The 16,320-nt window shown below is 42.6% G+C and overlaps 1 long non-coding RNA gene across 1 annotated transcript in view; it reads left to right on the forward strand.

The window, feature by feature from the left end:
* LOC309658247 overlaps positions 1-16,320 on the forward strand; it is a 537,688-nt gene that overhangs the window by 76,530 nt on the left and 444,838 nt on the right. The window contains exon 3 of the long non-coding RNA XR_014262136.1: positions 14,792-14,986. This is a non-coding gene — a long non-coding RNA (uncharacterized lncRNA). The remainder of the gene's footprint in view (positions 1-14,791; positions 14,987-16,320) is intronic.

Consider the following 16,320-nt stretch of genomic DNA (forward strand, 5'->3'; position numbering starts at 1 on the left):
CGCCGCCAACCCCAGTCCTCTCCCTGCGATCCGACTGAAGCCTGAGCCTCAGCTCCCAGCCCACACCCGTCCCTGCGGGTGAGCAGAGAAGCCTCTCGGGCTGGTGAGTGCTGGTTGGCACCAATCTTCTGTGGGGGAATCTCTCCGCTTTGCCCTCTGCAACCCTGTGGCTGCGCTCTCCTCAGTGGCTCCAAAGCTTCCGCCTCCGCCACCCACAGTCTCCGCCCGCGAAGGGGCTTCCTAATGTGTGGAAACCTTTCCTCCTTCACAGCTGCCTCCCACAGTGCAGGTCCTGTCTCTATTCTTGTGTCTGTTTTTTCTTTTTTCTTTTGCCCTACCCAGGTACGTGGGGGGTTTCTTGCCTTTTGGGTGGTCTGAGGTCTTCTGCCAGCGTTCAGTATGTGTTCTGTAGGAGTCGTTCCACATGTAGATGTATTTCTGATGTATTTGTGGGGAGGAAGGTAATCTCTGCGTCTTACTCTTCCGCCATCTTGAAGCTCCTCTGTAAAGGTTTTAATTTCTCCATCGAATCTGAATGGGATCCTTGTTGCGTACAATAATCTTGGTTGTAGGTTTTCCCCTTTCATCACTGTAAATATGTCCTGCCACTCCTTTTTGGTTTGCAGAGTTTCTGCTGAAAAATCAGCTGTTAACCTTATGAGGATTCCCTTGTATATTATTTGTTTTTTTCCCCTTACTGCTTTTTTTTTTTTTTAATTTTATTTATTTATTTATGGCTGTGTTGGGTCTTCGTTTCTGTGTGATGGCTTTCTCCAGTTGCGGCGAGCAGGGGCCACTCTTCATCGCAGTGCGTGGGCCTCTCACTATCGCGGTCTCTCTTGTTGTGGAGTACAGGCTCCAGACGCACAGGCTCAGCAACTGTGGCTCACGGGCCCAGTTGCTCCGCGGCATGTAGGATCTTCCCAGACCAGGGCTCGAACCTATGTCCCCTGCATTGGCAGGCAGATTCTCAACCACTTCACCACCAGGGAAGCCCCCCCTTACTGCTTTCAATATTTTTTTTTGTATTTTATTTTTGATAGTTTGCTTAATATGTGTCTTGACGTGTTTCCCCTTGGATTTATCCTGTATGGGACTCCCTGTGCTTCCTGGACTTAATTAACTATTTCCTTTCCCATATTAGGGAAATTTTCAACTATAATCTCATCAAATACTTTCTCAGACCCTTTGTTTTTCTCTTCTTCTTCTGGGACCCCTATAATTCAAATGGTGGTGTGTTTAATGTTGTCCAGAGATCTCTGAGACTGTCCTCAATTCTTTTCATTCTTTTTTCTTTATTCTGCTCTGCAATAGTTATTTCCACTATTTTATCTTCCAGATCACTTATCTGTTCTTCTGCCTCAGTTATTCTTCTATTGATTCCTCCTAGAGAATTTTTAATTTCATTTATTGTGTTGTTCATCATTGTTTGTTTGCCCTTTAGTTCTTGAGGTCCTTGTTAAATGTGTCTTGTATTTTCTCCATTCTATTTCCAAGATTTTGGATCATCTTTACTATCATTACTCTGAATTCTTTTTCAGGTAGAACTTTCCTTTTCATTTGTTTGGTCTGGTGGGTTTTTACCTTGCTCCTCATCTTCTGTGTGTTTCTCTGTTTTCTCATTTTGCTTAACTTACTATGTTTGGGGTCTCCTTTTCACAGGTTGCAGGTTTGTAGTTCCCATTGTTTTTGGTGTCTGCCCCCAGTGACTAAGGTTGGTTCAGTGGATTGTGTAGGCTTCCTGGTGGAGGGGACTAGTGCCTGTGTTCTGGTGGATGAGGCTGGATCTTGTCTTTCTGGTGGGCAGGACTGCATTCAGTGGTGTGTTTTCGGGTGTCTGTGACCTTATTATGATTTTAGGCAGCCTCCCCGCTAATGGGTGTGGTTGTGTACGTGTCTTGCTAGTTGTTTGGCACAGGACGTCCAGCACTGTAGCTTGCTGGTCTTTGAGTGGAGCTGGGTCTTAGTGTTGAGGTGGAGATCTCTGGGAGAGCTTTCGCTGTTTGATATTATGTGGAGCCAGGAGGTCTCTGGTGGACCAATGTCCTGAACTTGGCTCTCCCACCTCAGAGGCACAGGCCTGACACCTGGTCGGAGCACCAAGACCCTGTCAGTCACACGGCTCAGAAGAAAAGGGAGAAAAAAAGAAGGAAAGAAAGAAAAGATAAAATAAAATACAATAATGTTATTAAAATAAAAAATAAAAAATAATTATTAAAAATTTAAAAAATTAAAAATTAAAAAAAAGAAGAGAGCAACCAAATCAAAAAACAAATCTACCAATGATAACAAGCGCTAAAAACTATACTAAAAAAAAAAAAAAAAAACCCCAAAAGAACGGGCAGACAGAACCCTAGCACAAATGGTAAAAGCGAAGCTATACAGATAAAATCACACAAAGAAGCATGCTTATACACACTCACAAAAAGAGAAAAAGGAAACAAATATATGTATCGTTGTTCCCAAAGTCCACTGCCTCAATTTGGGATGATTCGTTGTCCATTCAGGTACTCCACAGATGCTGGGTACATCAAGTTGATTGTGGAGATTTAATCTGCTGTTCCTGAGGCTACTGGGAGAAATTTCCCTTTCTCTTTGTTTGCACAGCTCCTGGGGTTCAGCTTTGTATTTGGACCCACCTCTGCCTGTAGGTCACCTGAGGGCATCTGTTCTTCGCTCAGACAGGATGGGGTTAAAGGAGCAGCTGATTCGGGGGCTCAGGCTCACTCAGGCCGGGGGGAGGGAGGGGCACGGATGCGGGACGAGCCTGCGGCGTCAGAGGCCGGCGTGACGTTGTGTCAGCCTGAGGCGCGCCGTGCATTCTCCCGGCGAAGTTGTCCCTGCATCACGGGACCCTGGCAGTGGCGGGCTGCACAGGTTCCCGGGAGGGGAGATGTGGAGAGTGACTTGTGCTCGCACACAGGCTTCTTGGTGGCGGCAACAGCAGCCTTAGTGTCTCATGCCTGTCCCTGTTGTCTGTGCTGATAGCCGCGGCTCGCGCCCGTCTCTGGAGCTCGTTTAGGCGGTGCTCTGAATCCCCTCTCCTCCCGCACCAGGAAACAAAGAGGGAAGAAAAAGTCTCTTGCCTCTTCAGCAGCTCCAGACTTTTTCCCGGACTCCCTCCCGGCCAGCTGTGGAGCACTAGCCGCTTCAGGCTGTGTTCACGCAGCCAACCCCAGTCCTCTCTCTGGGATCTGCTCTCCGAAGCCCGAGCCTCAGCTCCCAGCCCCCGCCCGCCCCGGCGGGGGAGCAGACAAGCCTCTCGGGCTGGTGAGTGCTGCTCGGCACCGATCCTCCGTGCGGGAATCTCTCCTCTTTGCCCTCCGCACCCCTGTGGCTGCGCTCTCCTCTGTGGCTCCGAAGCTTCCCCCCTCAACCACCTGCAGTCTCCGCCCGCGAAGGGGCTTCCTAGTGTGTGGAAACCTTTCCTCCTTCACAGCTCCCTCCCACTGGTGCAGGTGCCGTCCCAATTCTTTGTCTCTGTTCTTTCTTATTTCTTTTGCCCTACCCAGGTACGTGGGGAGTTCCCTGCCCTTAGGGAGGTCTGATGTCTTCTGCCAGCGTTCAGTATGTGTTCTGTAGGAGTTGGTCCACATGTAGATGTATTTCTGATGTATTTGTGGGGAGGAAGGTGATCTCCACGTCTTATTCTTCCGCCATCTTGAAGGTCTCTCCCGAGGTTTCTCTTAAGCCTCAGGGGTTTTTTTTACAAAAAACCATTGGCCAGGTATCATGACTAGAATGGCCATTAGAGATGAACAATATTGGTTGATTCTCAGCCCCACCGAGTAGGACATATCATTTGGTTGTTAATAAGTTGGTGTTTGGAATCAGAGGGACCTGTATTTCCACCCCTGTCTTTATATAGTAGCTTAGGTGAGTTACTTAATTTCTTTGTTTGCTCCATATGTGAAATGGTATAATAGTCTCTATATCAAAGGGCTGTTATAAAGCCTAAGTGATATAAAGTATGTAAAGCACTTACTACAGCACCAGTCTCATAGCAGTCAATTAATAATAGATATTATTCTATGGTGAGGGCTTTCCATAGTCTGCTTATGTGGGTGTAATAATGACGTAATATTTTGTAAACACAACTTTGGGTTTACCTCTAGGAGAACCCAAAGCTGTACCTGGTCCAGAACACAAATGAATCTCATTAAGAAATAAGAGACGCTAATGCATGAAATATGAGAAAATAATTCACATTCAGAGTGTTTTAAGCCTTCGTTGAAGTCAGATAAGGATGCACAGTGTATGAATTGTTAAAAAGCAGCTAAAATCTAGAATGCTTATGTGATTCTGAGATTTTACTGGAAAAAGCTAACCATGAGATATAAATTTATAATTTAAAATAATTTTGTTTTAAAGCTGTACTGGTGTATCTGTAGAGTTAGAAACCAGCCATTTGATGTAAGGCTTCTTGAAGACTGGGAAAGACAATTCCATGCCTCAAAGAATTTTTATAAGTTCAGTGTAACTGTCTTTCCAGTGAATTGATGTTAATTAATGTTAACTCTGATGTGAATATGATTACTGTGTTCTTTCAAAATGAATATATTCATATACAGAAAAGCAGATCAACCATGTGTTTATGAACAGGAACCTACTTTAGCATTAATTGGGAGGTTTGTTTGCTGGATTTTGCTCCCCTTTCTACTCCTAATTATATGCAGCCTTAAGCAGGTCACTTATGCTCTTTGTGCATTAATTTCCTCACTTAATATTTTTATTTTTAATTTTTATCTTTGTGGGGGATAAAATGACGTATTAAATGTTGATTATGCAGGTCAGTGGTTCCCAATCAGGTATGATTTCGCCCCCCAGTGGACATTTGGCAATATCTGGGGACACTTTGGGTTGTCCTACGTGAGGTAGGGCCATGCTATTGGCATCTGATGGATAAAGGCTATAACTTATGCACAACATCCTACAATGGACAGGACAGGCCTCACCCTGCCCTCCTCCTGCCATATTAAAGAATTACCATAATCATGAAATTAGTTGAAGATTTTTCTCTTTTTACTGTTGAAGAATTCGGAAAAATATTTATGAGTATTCTCTACTTTATATCGTCCTAAAATTTGTAAATTCATTTGGAAACATGATTTTTATGAACAGATTAGGGAAGTCCTCCTCCATTCTAGGCCCAGTGCTGAGTGCTGGCGTGCAATGAAGAACCAAGTAGTTATGGTCTATGTCTTCACACAGTGTCGGTCTTGTGGATGAGTCAGACAGTGACAAGTAAACAAAGAAATGCTTAATAAAATTTAAAATACATTGTCATAAGGGAAAACAACAGGAAAGCCTCTCTGAAGAGGTGACAGTTGAGCTGAGCCTTGAAGAGTAAAATGGTGTTAGTCTTTTAAAGGATGAATAGAAGGATGTTCCAGGTAGTGGGATGAATGTGTTTACTGGTTTTGAGGTGGGAAAGAGCTTGGCGTGTTAGAGGACCCGAAAAAAGCTAGTATGACCGGAATGTTGTTAGTGAGCGGGAGAGGGGGTGAAATGAGTTTAGAATGAATAAAGACACAGGCAGTCACCAGAGCATGTGAGCTCTTGGAGACTTGTTAAGGAGCTTGGATGATTTTGTAAATATAAGGGAAAGCCAATGAAAGGATTTAGGCAAGGGACTTAAATGTTCTTATTTATGGTTTTAAAAGGATCCCACTGATGTTGTAGGGAAAATGGATTGGATTGGGACAAGGATAAAAGCAGGAGATCAACTGAAGTTGATTGGAATAGCCCAGAGAAGAGATGATCATGGCCTGGACATGGATAGTGGCAATGGAGCTGAAGAAAAGCTGATGGAACCCAGACACAGGTTAAAAGTAGAATAGATAAGAATTGATGATAAAGGGGATAACTTTAGAGGAGTGTGAAGAAAAGAGAAGAGTCAAGGATGATGTAGGTTCCTGGTTTGAAAGGCTGGGTAGGTGCAGAATGGTGCCATTTAGTTAAATGTCAATGACAGAGGGGAGGGAGAGGTTATAGGGAGCAGAAGCCAGGAGTTCTGTTTTGGATCTAATCATACTGAGGTGCTTGTGAGTCTTCTAATTGGAGATTCCAAGCAAGAAATTGTAGAATACCTGTCAGGAACCTAAAGGGAAGTCAGGTTAGAGACATAATCTGGGAGTCACCTACAAAGAGGTGTTAATTAAGACCACAAGAATAGATGTAATCATGTGAGAAGAGGTGTAGAGAAAGAACAGTAGTTGGGGGCCTGGGACTGAGCACAGAAGGACTTAAATATTTCAAATCTGGCCCGAAGAAATGCAAAACATCAGTGAACAAATGTGAACAGTGTATGTTCACATTTGTTAAAAATCCTATTCTACCCTCTCCTCTACCCGTCAAATTTAAGTTCCATATTATCAGTCATGCTTCTTTTGCTCACTGAGCTAACTAACGGAATTCCAGTATTAGCCTTCAAACTCTAGCCACCTGTAATTGCTGGTGCAAGAAATGTTGGTGCCCCAAGGAGAAAAATTTCCACCTTCTCTTGTAGCTGCAGATTCTGTTTGTTTGCACCATAGAATTCTCTTTGCAATGGATATTTTTAATAATAGCATCTTGTAAGACCCTGGGACTTCACATATTGATAGGTTCTATGAAAATAACCTTTAACCTCTAAAATGTCTGTAAATCTCATTAGTTTTGCTTAAGAATGTGTGGCCCAAAAAATAATATTTCAGTTGACATCTTTGTTTTCAAAGAATTTTAAATACTTGTGAGTTTTCTTTGTTAAACCAGAAGGGGAGCATTCTTCCTCTACATGTATGAAGGTACACCACCACCAACAAAAGAAACCTAAATCTCTGCTAATTTCTTATTTAAACAAAATATTTCAGAAATTAAAAAACAAAAACAAAAACCATTTAATATGACAGACAGAAAGAGCTGGCAAAGGAGGTTGAGGAGTCACCAGATAGGCTGGTGAAATACTAGGAGAGTGGAAGAACAGAGCCTAAATTTAGAAAAGAGTGTTTCCAGGAAGTGATCAGTTATGGAGAGATGTCTAGAAAGGTGTTGACTGAAAATGTCCACTGGATCTTTATAGCCTGGAAGTGATTGGTGATCTTTGTCTGACCAGTTTCAGTGGAACAGTGGAGATGGAAGCCAGTCTGGGCTAGGCTGTTTGGAAGGTGGAAAAGGCAAAGACAGTCTGTGTGGGGGAGAAGATACAGAGGAGGGGGGTGTAGGGCACTGAAGGAGGCAGCAAATATCTTTTAAGCAGCATGAAACCAGCTTGTTTCACCATGTAACACATGATAATTTTGTAGGACTTTTCATTTTCATTTCCAAGACTTCTATCAAGTCAGTGGGATAGGTCTTTTATCTCCATTTTTATTGATAAGAAATAGATAATCAGTTACTTACTCAAAGTTTCAAAGCAAGTCAGTACTGAGTAACAGAAGCCAGGGCTTGAAACTAGGTCTACAGAATCAAGGTCAGTACCCTTTTTTCTTGCATATATAAGGGGAGGCAATGTTCAGGAGAGGCAGAAGTGACCCAAGAACAAAGCATCCATACCCAATTAACATATTTCTCCACTCTAACTGGCCCTACACTTGGTTCCTACCTTTTGTAAGTGAATGAAATGGTGGATGGAACACACCTAATTCTTTGCAGAGGACAGGAGACCCTAGGTTCATTGCACAATGAAAATGGTGCATTTCTAAAGGAAGATTCAAAGAACCACCATTTAGACAGCAATAAGCAACTGAGGAGAATTTAAAAAGCTAAGCATCAGTATGAGAGACACTCATCGTTTTTGCTTCAACTATACTGACAAGAAGTGCTAGATCCTGGAAGTATCAGTATCAGATATGCCTTTTATGGGCTCACATGGTACATCTTGGTCTCTCCGGAATTCAACAGCAACACAATGAGAAACTGCATCAGCTGGACATAGGAAGTGTATCTGCTGAACTCTTGAGCAGCTTGAGTTTAAAATAGGAATACCATTTTTATGTCATATTCCTTGAAGTTGTCAGATTCTTTTAAAGTATCTGAATTTGTTCAAGGTGTAAAAATATTGCGATAAATTGAAAAACGTTCTATTGATATTTCTTATCCTTGAATATATGCAGAAAGCAAATATCAACATGGAATCTCTAAGAAATATCCAATTAAAAAGAACAGGGTTATTTGCAATTTTTGAAGCCTGAACACCTTGCTGGGATGGTGGTCCTGGTTTAAAAAGACTTAAAAAAGTTAGGTACGACTTTTTTTTTTAATTTAATTTATTTTTTATGTATTTACTTTTGGCTGCATTGGGTCTTTGTTGCTGCACGCGGGCTTTCTTTAGTTGCGGCGAGCAGGGACTACTCTTCGTTGTGGTGCGCGGGCTTCTCATTGTGGTGGCTGCTCTTGTTGTGGAGCACAGGCTCTTGGCACGCAGGCTTCAGTAGTTGTGGCTCGCAGGCTCTAGAGCGCAGGCTCAGTAGTTGTGGCGCACTCCGCAGCATGTGGGATCTTCCTGGACTAGGGCTCGAACCTGTGTCCCCTGCATTGGCAGGCGGATTCTTAACCACTGCGCCACCAGGGAAACCCACGACATATTTAAAATGATGTCAATTACATACTGTATGATTCCAACTATATGACATTCTGGAAAAGGCAAAACTAGGGAATTCCCTGGCAGTCCAGTGGTTAGGACTCTGTGCTTTCACTGCTGAGGGCGCCGGCTCAATCCCTGGTCCGGGAACTAAGATAAGATCCTGCAAGCTGTGCAGCATGGCACCCCCCCCCCCAAAAAAAAAAATCAGTGGTTGCCAGGGGTTAAGGGGGAGGGAGAGATAAACAGGCAGAGCACAGAGGATATTTAGGGCAGTGAAACTACTTTGTATGGTACCATAATGATGGATACATGCCATTATACCTTTGTCCAAATTGAAATCCATAGAATATACAACACCAAGAGTGAACCCTAAGGTAAACGATGGACTTTGGGTGATTATCATGTGTCAGTGTAGGTTCATCATCAGTTGTAACAAATGTACCACTCTGGTGGGGATGTTGATAATGGTGGAGGCTATGCATGTGTAGGGGCAGGAGGGATATGGGAAATCTCTGTACCTTCTCCTGAATTTTGCAATGAACCTGAATGAATTCGTGACCAGTCATGTTTTCATCTAAACCCCTATCCATTTCCCCTCCTCCTGTATTATTTTAAAGAAATTCCCAGGTATTATATTAATGAAGCTTTTTTGCTTTAATTTAAATCAGCAGAATTGCATATGCTTGCTTTATATAACTTAAAAGTATATAGTATATAATATACGTTGTATAATATATGTTGTATGTTCTCAAATATCATACCTCTCTATCTATTGTCTCCACTGTGGGAATTGTAATAAATTCAAAATTTTCATTAATATTTATTTACTTTTTAACAGGTAGTACATGCACACAGTTCACAATTCTAAAGATTTAAAAAGGTATCCATAAAAAGTTAAGATTCCTCCTTCTCCCTCTCTCCTCCCTCCAGCCACTGTGGCTGGTTTATTTATTTGTTCATAGATATTCTGTGTATGTATAAAAGTGTGTGTGTGTGTGTGTGTGTGTGTGTGTGTGTGTGTGTGTGTGTGAGAGAGAGAGAGAGAATATTTTATTTACTCTGACTTTGTTTTTTTCACATAACAATATGCCTTGGACATCTTTCCTTAACAAGATTTATAAAGTTATAAATTATTATAACTATAATATAATTATTATAAAGTTAATAATTATTATAAAGTTATAATTATTTTTAAAGGCTGCATAACATTTCATTTTGTGATGCTACTATAATTTGTTTAACCCACTTCTATTGCTGCACATATAAGTTATTTCCACTCTTATGCTGTAATATATCTTACATAAATTCCAAGTCTCTGGTACATTTTTTTAAACTGAATGCCTTGGAACCAATGTTATAAGTACATTCTGACTTTCTTTTTCTACCCGTTCTTTGTTCTAGTCTCTTTGCCCTAATTTCCCACCCACAGCCTCCTCACCACGTTTTTGGCATGTGATTGAAAGTCAAGGGCCATGCCTTGCTCTTAAGGCAGTGACACAGTGGTGATCAGGAGGCTTAACTTTCCTTGGCTCAGCTGAAGTCAGCTAAGCCTGGCAGCCCAGCCCATTGCAGGATAGTAAAGCTGGATACTTTAAATTCAACCCTTTCATTTAATGGGAAACTGAGGCCTAGGAAAATTAATTATTTTACCCAGTTCCTCAGGATTCTTAACTTCTTACTCAGAGAAGAGAGTCACAGAAAGACTGAAAAAACTCTAAATATATTTCTTCTTAAAGGGAGATATAAACTTGTCTTAGAGTGTGGCTTCTGTACTTAAGGAGTAAATAAGAAGAATGTTCTGCTGACATCACTGGGAGAAAAGGAGGCTGTGGTCTGTATCACTTGCCCTTATTCGTATAGCGCATCTAGCAAGACAGGGGGGATAAACTGTTTTTCACTGAGTTCCCCTTAAGGTTCATATTCATAACATCTTGTTCCCACTCTAAGCCTCTCCTTGGATGCTCATGATACCTTATTTTACATGAATAATAGTAACAGCAACAACAACAGCAGTAACAGCAGCTCACACTTACATGCTTTAAACGTGTTCATTTAATCCTTACAGGCGTCCTATGAGGGGAGGTACTATTACAAGTGGAGAAACTGAGGGCAAAGAACAAAAAATAACTTGCCCGAGATCACAGCTAGTAAGTAGCCAAGCTGAGATATGGGTTTGGTCAGGCTCCAGAATCTGCGTTCTTAAGCCTGATGCTATACTTCCCTTTGAATAACAATGTTTGGGAGAAGGGGAGTGGGAGTAACCTGGACCAGTTCACAGATGTTCAGATTTTTTGCCCTGGTAGTGGGGGCCAGGAGTTGGATGGACCTGGAGTTCTATGCGCTTGAGCCAGGTCTGGATGGGACGGTACTGCTCACGGACTTCCAAGGACACACCAAGAAAGATCGTAAAGCAGACAACCAGGCAGGATGCTAGTCAAGTCAGGAACACACTTCAGCCAGAGGATTAACATAGGGGAGCTGCACAGAGTCTGAGGGAGGCGGCAGAACAGAAGCTAGAGCTGTTGGGAAAGAGTAGACAGGTTCAGCATGGAGGAAAATAGACTTGCCTCAGAGTTTCCTGAAATGTGGGAGCCCAACATCAGAGACTTTTTTTTTTAATTAAAAAAAATTTATTTATTTATTTTGGGGGGCCACACCACGTGGCATGTGGGATCTTAGTTCCCTGACCAGGGATCAAACCCGTGCCCCCTGCATGGGAAGCATGGAGTCTTAACCACTGGACTGCCAGGGAAGTCCCCAGGGACTTTTAAAAAGAGCTTGTAGCCTCCTTTGTGGGGGAAGAGATTTGATAGGGGTGTTGCTTCACTAACACAAGTCTGTACAATAATTACATGGGAAGGTGGTTAAACATTCAGATTCCTGAACCTCACGCCCTGAGGTTCTGAGGTAGAAGGTCTGAAACTGGCCCCTGGAATCCCGTCTCCAGCAAACACCTCAGGCAGTTCTGAAGCAGGAGTTCCATCGCCTTCACGTTGAGAGACCGTAGATAAGTGTGGAGAGGCAAATTGTTTCCTTCCTCTTGACCTCAAATCCCATTTACTTAAATGCTGGAAAAGAATGATGTTTGGAAATTTCACAGTAGAGACTAATCTGGATTATAGAAAAAGAGGAAAAAAATATCCACAGGGATGTGGGCAGGCGAGGCATCGCCATCTTATTTGTCTGTTGGCTGGGTCCACATCAGAGAAAGTTGCAGCAGGGATTCTTCACTTGGCTGTATCTTTAATTAATTAATTAATTAAAAAAATTTTATTGGAGTGTAGTTGATTTACAATGTTGTGTTAATTTCAGGTGTACAGCAAAGTGAATCAGTTATACATATACATATATCCAGTCTTTTTTTTTTTTTTTTTGATTCTTTTCCCACATAGGCCATTACAGAATATTGAGTAGAGTTCTCTATGCTGTACAGCAGGTTCTTATTAGTTATCTATTTTTAAAAATAAATTAATTTTATTTTTTATTTATTTATTTTTGTCTGCGTTGGGTCTGCGTTGGGTCTTCGTTGCTGCGTGCAGGCTTTCTCTAGTTGTGGCGAGCAGGGACTACTCTTCGTTGCAGTGTGTGGGCTTCTCATTGTGGTGGCCTCTCTTGTTGCAGAGCATGGGCTCTAGGACCGTGGGCTTCAGTAGTTGTGGCACGCGGGCTTCAGCAGTTGTGGCTCACGGGCTCTAGAGCACAGGCTCAGTAGTTGTGGCACATGGGCTTAGTTGCTCCACGGCATGTGGGATCTTCCCAGACCAGGGCTCGAACCCGTGTCCACTGCCTTGGCAGGCAGATTCTTAACCACTGCGCCACCAGGGAAGTCCCAGTTGTCTATTTTATATATAGTAGTGTGTATAACTGGGAGATTGGTATTGACATATACACACTTGGTTGTATCTTTCATGTGCCTGGGAGTGTCCTGTTTTCTGTCCCCAAGAAATCTGAAGATCAAAGGAACAAGCTAGATTGAGAACTTTATTCATATTTTCATCATTTAATTATATAATTAAATAATTAGACATTCATTAGCCACGTATGTGTGCCAGACAGTGTTCTAGGATTTTGGAGGTATACAAGTGAGCAAGATAGATCAAGTCCTTGACCTCATGGGGCTCACAGTCTGGGGAGTAATTGAAAGAGATGGGATTGCACAGTGGCTAAAAATGTAGTCTCTGGGGTTGAAACTGCACAACTCAGATTGGGACTTGAACCCACTGTCTTTTAATTAAGATGACACACCTGGTCTCAGGACCTACTGAAGTTCAGGTTCTTTATGTCTCAGCACAGAAAGAATTTAATGAGACACAAAGCGATAGGTAAGAAGTGGATTTATTTAGGGAGATACACGTTCCATAGACAGAATGCGGTCCATCTCAGAAGGTGAGGGCAGCCCTGGGAGAAACACCCTCTGTGAGAGGCCCCAAAATATGGGGTGGTTAATTGTTTTTTTTTAAACATCTTTATTGGAGTAAAATTACTTTACAATGGTGTGTTAGTTTCTGCTTTATAACAAAGTGAATCAGCTATACATATACATATATCCCCATATTTAAGGTGGTTGTTTTTATGGGCTATGTTATTTCATAGGCTAATGAGTTGGAGGATTATTCTGACTATCTTGGAGAAGGGGCGGGGATTTCCAGGAATTGGACCCGGAATTGACCTTTGATGGTAGGCCTCAGAACTGTCACAGTGCACAGGGAGATCAGCTCGGTGCTTTGTGACCACCTAGAGGGGTGGGATAGGGAGGGTGGGAGGGAGGGAGATGCAAGAGGGAAGAGATATGGGAACATATGTATATGTATAACTGATTCACTTTGTTATAAAGCAGAAACTAACACACCATTGTAAAGCAATTATACTCCAATAAAGATGTTAAAAATAAAATAAATAAATAAATAAAAAGTATCCTCTTTGAAAATGTAAAAATAAAATAAAATAAAATAAAATACACATATCCTTTGCAAAAAAAAAAAAAAAGAACTGTCACAGTGCCTGTGGGTGGGTCATTTAGCTAATGAATTACCATGAGCATGTAATGAGGCTCAAGATCTACTGGAAGGCGAATCTTCTGCCATCTTGGGCCTAATCGGTTCTAACCAGTTTTTGTCGTTTCCTCCAGGGCTCTGTCATTCTTTAGGGATTGTGCCCTGCCCCCTTGCCTCCTGTTTCAGGGTCAGACTGCCTGGTGCAAACCCTGGCTTCACCACTTACTTACCGTGTGACCACTCTATGCCTCAGTTTCCTCATTTGTGAAAAGTGGCTGATAATGACACCTCTCATAGAGTCCTAAGGGTTAAATGTGTGAATGAATGCAAAACTTTTACTGCAGGCCTGGCGTATGAGTTAATGCACAGCATTGTTTTTCCAAGGTTAGTCTTTTGGAATCTTTGGTTTATAGCTCTTGGTAGTCAACTTCCTGGATTGTCTTCATTCCCTCTCTACCTAAGTGGAGCTGCAGGTCAAGGAGAACTTCCTGCATCCCCAGTAATCTTCACTCAGAAAGGACCTCCTGTGAGCTGCAAACTTGGCTACTTGTTGCAACTGAAACTTATAAATTATGTAATCTGGTTTGTGCCCAGCCTAAAGTTTTGAATTATTCGAGTCAGTGTGGGAAAATGTTGAGGGAAAGGAAAAAGAAGTGATATTCACTCCATGTGATTTTTACGAAGTATTCTGTATGAATATTCAAGACCTTCACCAGCACCAGTCGCAGCAGAGAAAGGCTGGCCTAACATTTGCTCCCTCAAGTGTAGTCTGTTTTTCTCCAGACAGTTTTATGTAAAATATCTACATTATGAAAAAGAAAATTAGAGTGAGATGCTAGGAAGGGATAGATGGAGCCACTGTGTGCTTTGATAATTCTGCATCTGAGTAATTAAGAATACCCTCAAATGCTTCCAGATTCTACTGAGCTCTTTCTCAGGAAACTGCAGAATAATTCATTCCTATTACTCACCACTTTAAGGACAAACCTCCCGTCATGGATGCGCTTTTGCAAAGGAGAACTACTTAATGGCTAGACTAATTGAGAATGTTTACATATCAAATGCAAAGTCTGGGGAGGATTTGGAAAATAAAAATAAATTCAGTGGGGATCAAGGCTGGAGTCCATTTGGCTTTCAGATTGGAACATGCTGCCTTTTAGATTGGAACCTTATTTCTTGGTCTGATCAGAGCATAGTCCAGGCCCTAAGGATTGCTTAAAAACTTTTCTTTCAGAACTCTTCCCAGTTTCCATTTATCTCAAAGGAGAAGAAACAGGCTGATCTGCATTCAGCAAGTGACTGCCCCAGCGCCTCTGCAGTGTGAAGATTTGAAATCGACTTTCTCCCTGGAGGATGTTTCTTGGATGCAGGAGGGGAAGAAAAGTCAGCTAAGCCAAGCCATCTTTAAAGATCTTCTCTCAGAAGCAAGGTACAAACTGTGCTCTTTAGACAATACATTTCCAATGTTCTAACCTGTGACCTTCCCTACTTCAAATGAATACCAATGAAAATCAATTCCTCCCTGAGTGAGAAACAGAATTTACTGGGGTTAGGAGGTAGGTGACAAGGGAATTTAGTATATGAAGGGAATAGTAGTTTTTACAGGGGTTTCCGGATCTGCTAAGCAAGTTTTCTCTAAGGGGAAAAGAGCTTTAAGGAAAGTGAGACGTTTACTTCAATCTTGGAATTCAAGAAAATTGAGACTTTTGTCACAAAACGGACATTCAGAGACCTTTGAACATAAATGTACTCCTTCCTCAACAGGCAGAACACACTCCAGTCTGATCATGTTTATCATGACTTTGACAATCATGATGCTGCGAAAAGCCTAAGTACTGGGTTGGGCAGACCTGGGTTCAAATCCTGCCTCTGTTGCTGTTAGCTCTGTGTTCTAACCTCTGTAACCTCACTTTCTTTATCTATAAAATGGAGATAAGAGAGCTCCTCAAGATGGCGAAGTAGAAGGACGTGCGCTCACTCCCTCTTGCGAGAGCACTGGAATCACAACTAACTGCTGAACAGTCATCGACAGGAAGAGAAAAAAATATCCCACATCCAAAGACAAAGGAGAAGCCACAATGAGACAATAAGAGGGGCACAGTCACAATAAAATCAAATCCCATAACTGCTAGGTGGGTGACTCACAAACTGAAGAACACTTATAAAACAGAAGTCCACCCACTGGAGTGATGGTTCTGAGCCACACGTCAGGCATCCCAATCTGGGGGTCTGGCAACGGGAGGAGGAATTCTTAGAGAATCAGACTTTGAAGTCTAGCAGGATTCGATTGCAGGACTCTGACAGAACTGGAGGAAACAGAGACTCCACCCTTGGAGGGCACACACAAAGTAGTGTGTGCATCGGGACCCAGGAGAAGGAGCAGTGACCCCAGGGAAGACTGAACCAGACCTACCTGCTAGTGTTGGGGGGTCTCCTGCAGAGGTGGGGGGTGGCTGTGGCTCACCGAGAGGACAAGGACACTGGCAGCAGAAGTTCTGGAAAGTACTCCTTGGCGTGAGCCCTCCCAGAGTCTGCCCTTAGCCCTGCCAAAGAGCAGGGTAGGCTCCAGTGTTGGGTCGCCTCAGGCCAAACAACCAACAAGGAGGGGACCCAGCCCCACCCATCAGCAGGCAAGTGGATTAAAGTTTTACTGAGCTCTGCCCAACAGAGCAACAGCCAGCTCTACCCACCACCAGTCCCTCCCATCAGGAAACTTGCACAAGCCTCTTAACCTCATCCACCAGAGAGCAGACAACAGAAGCA

The sequence above is a fragment of the Balaenoptera physalus genome (genome assembly GCF_965194825.1).
Source record: "Balaenoptera physalus genome assembly, chromosome: 3".
NCBI classification, from domain to species: Eukaryota; Metazoa; Chordata; class Mammalia; order Artiodactyla; family Balaenopteridae; genus Balaenoptera; species Balaenoptera physalus.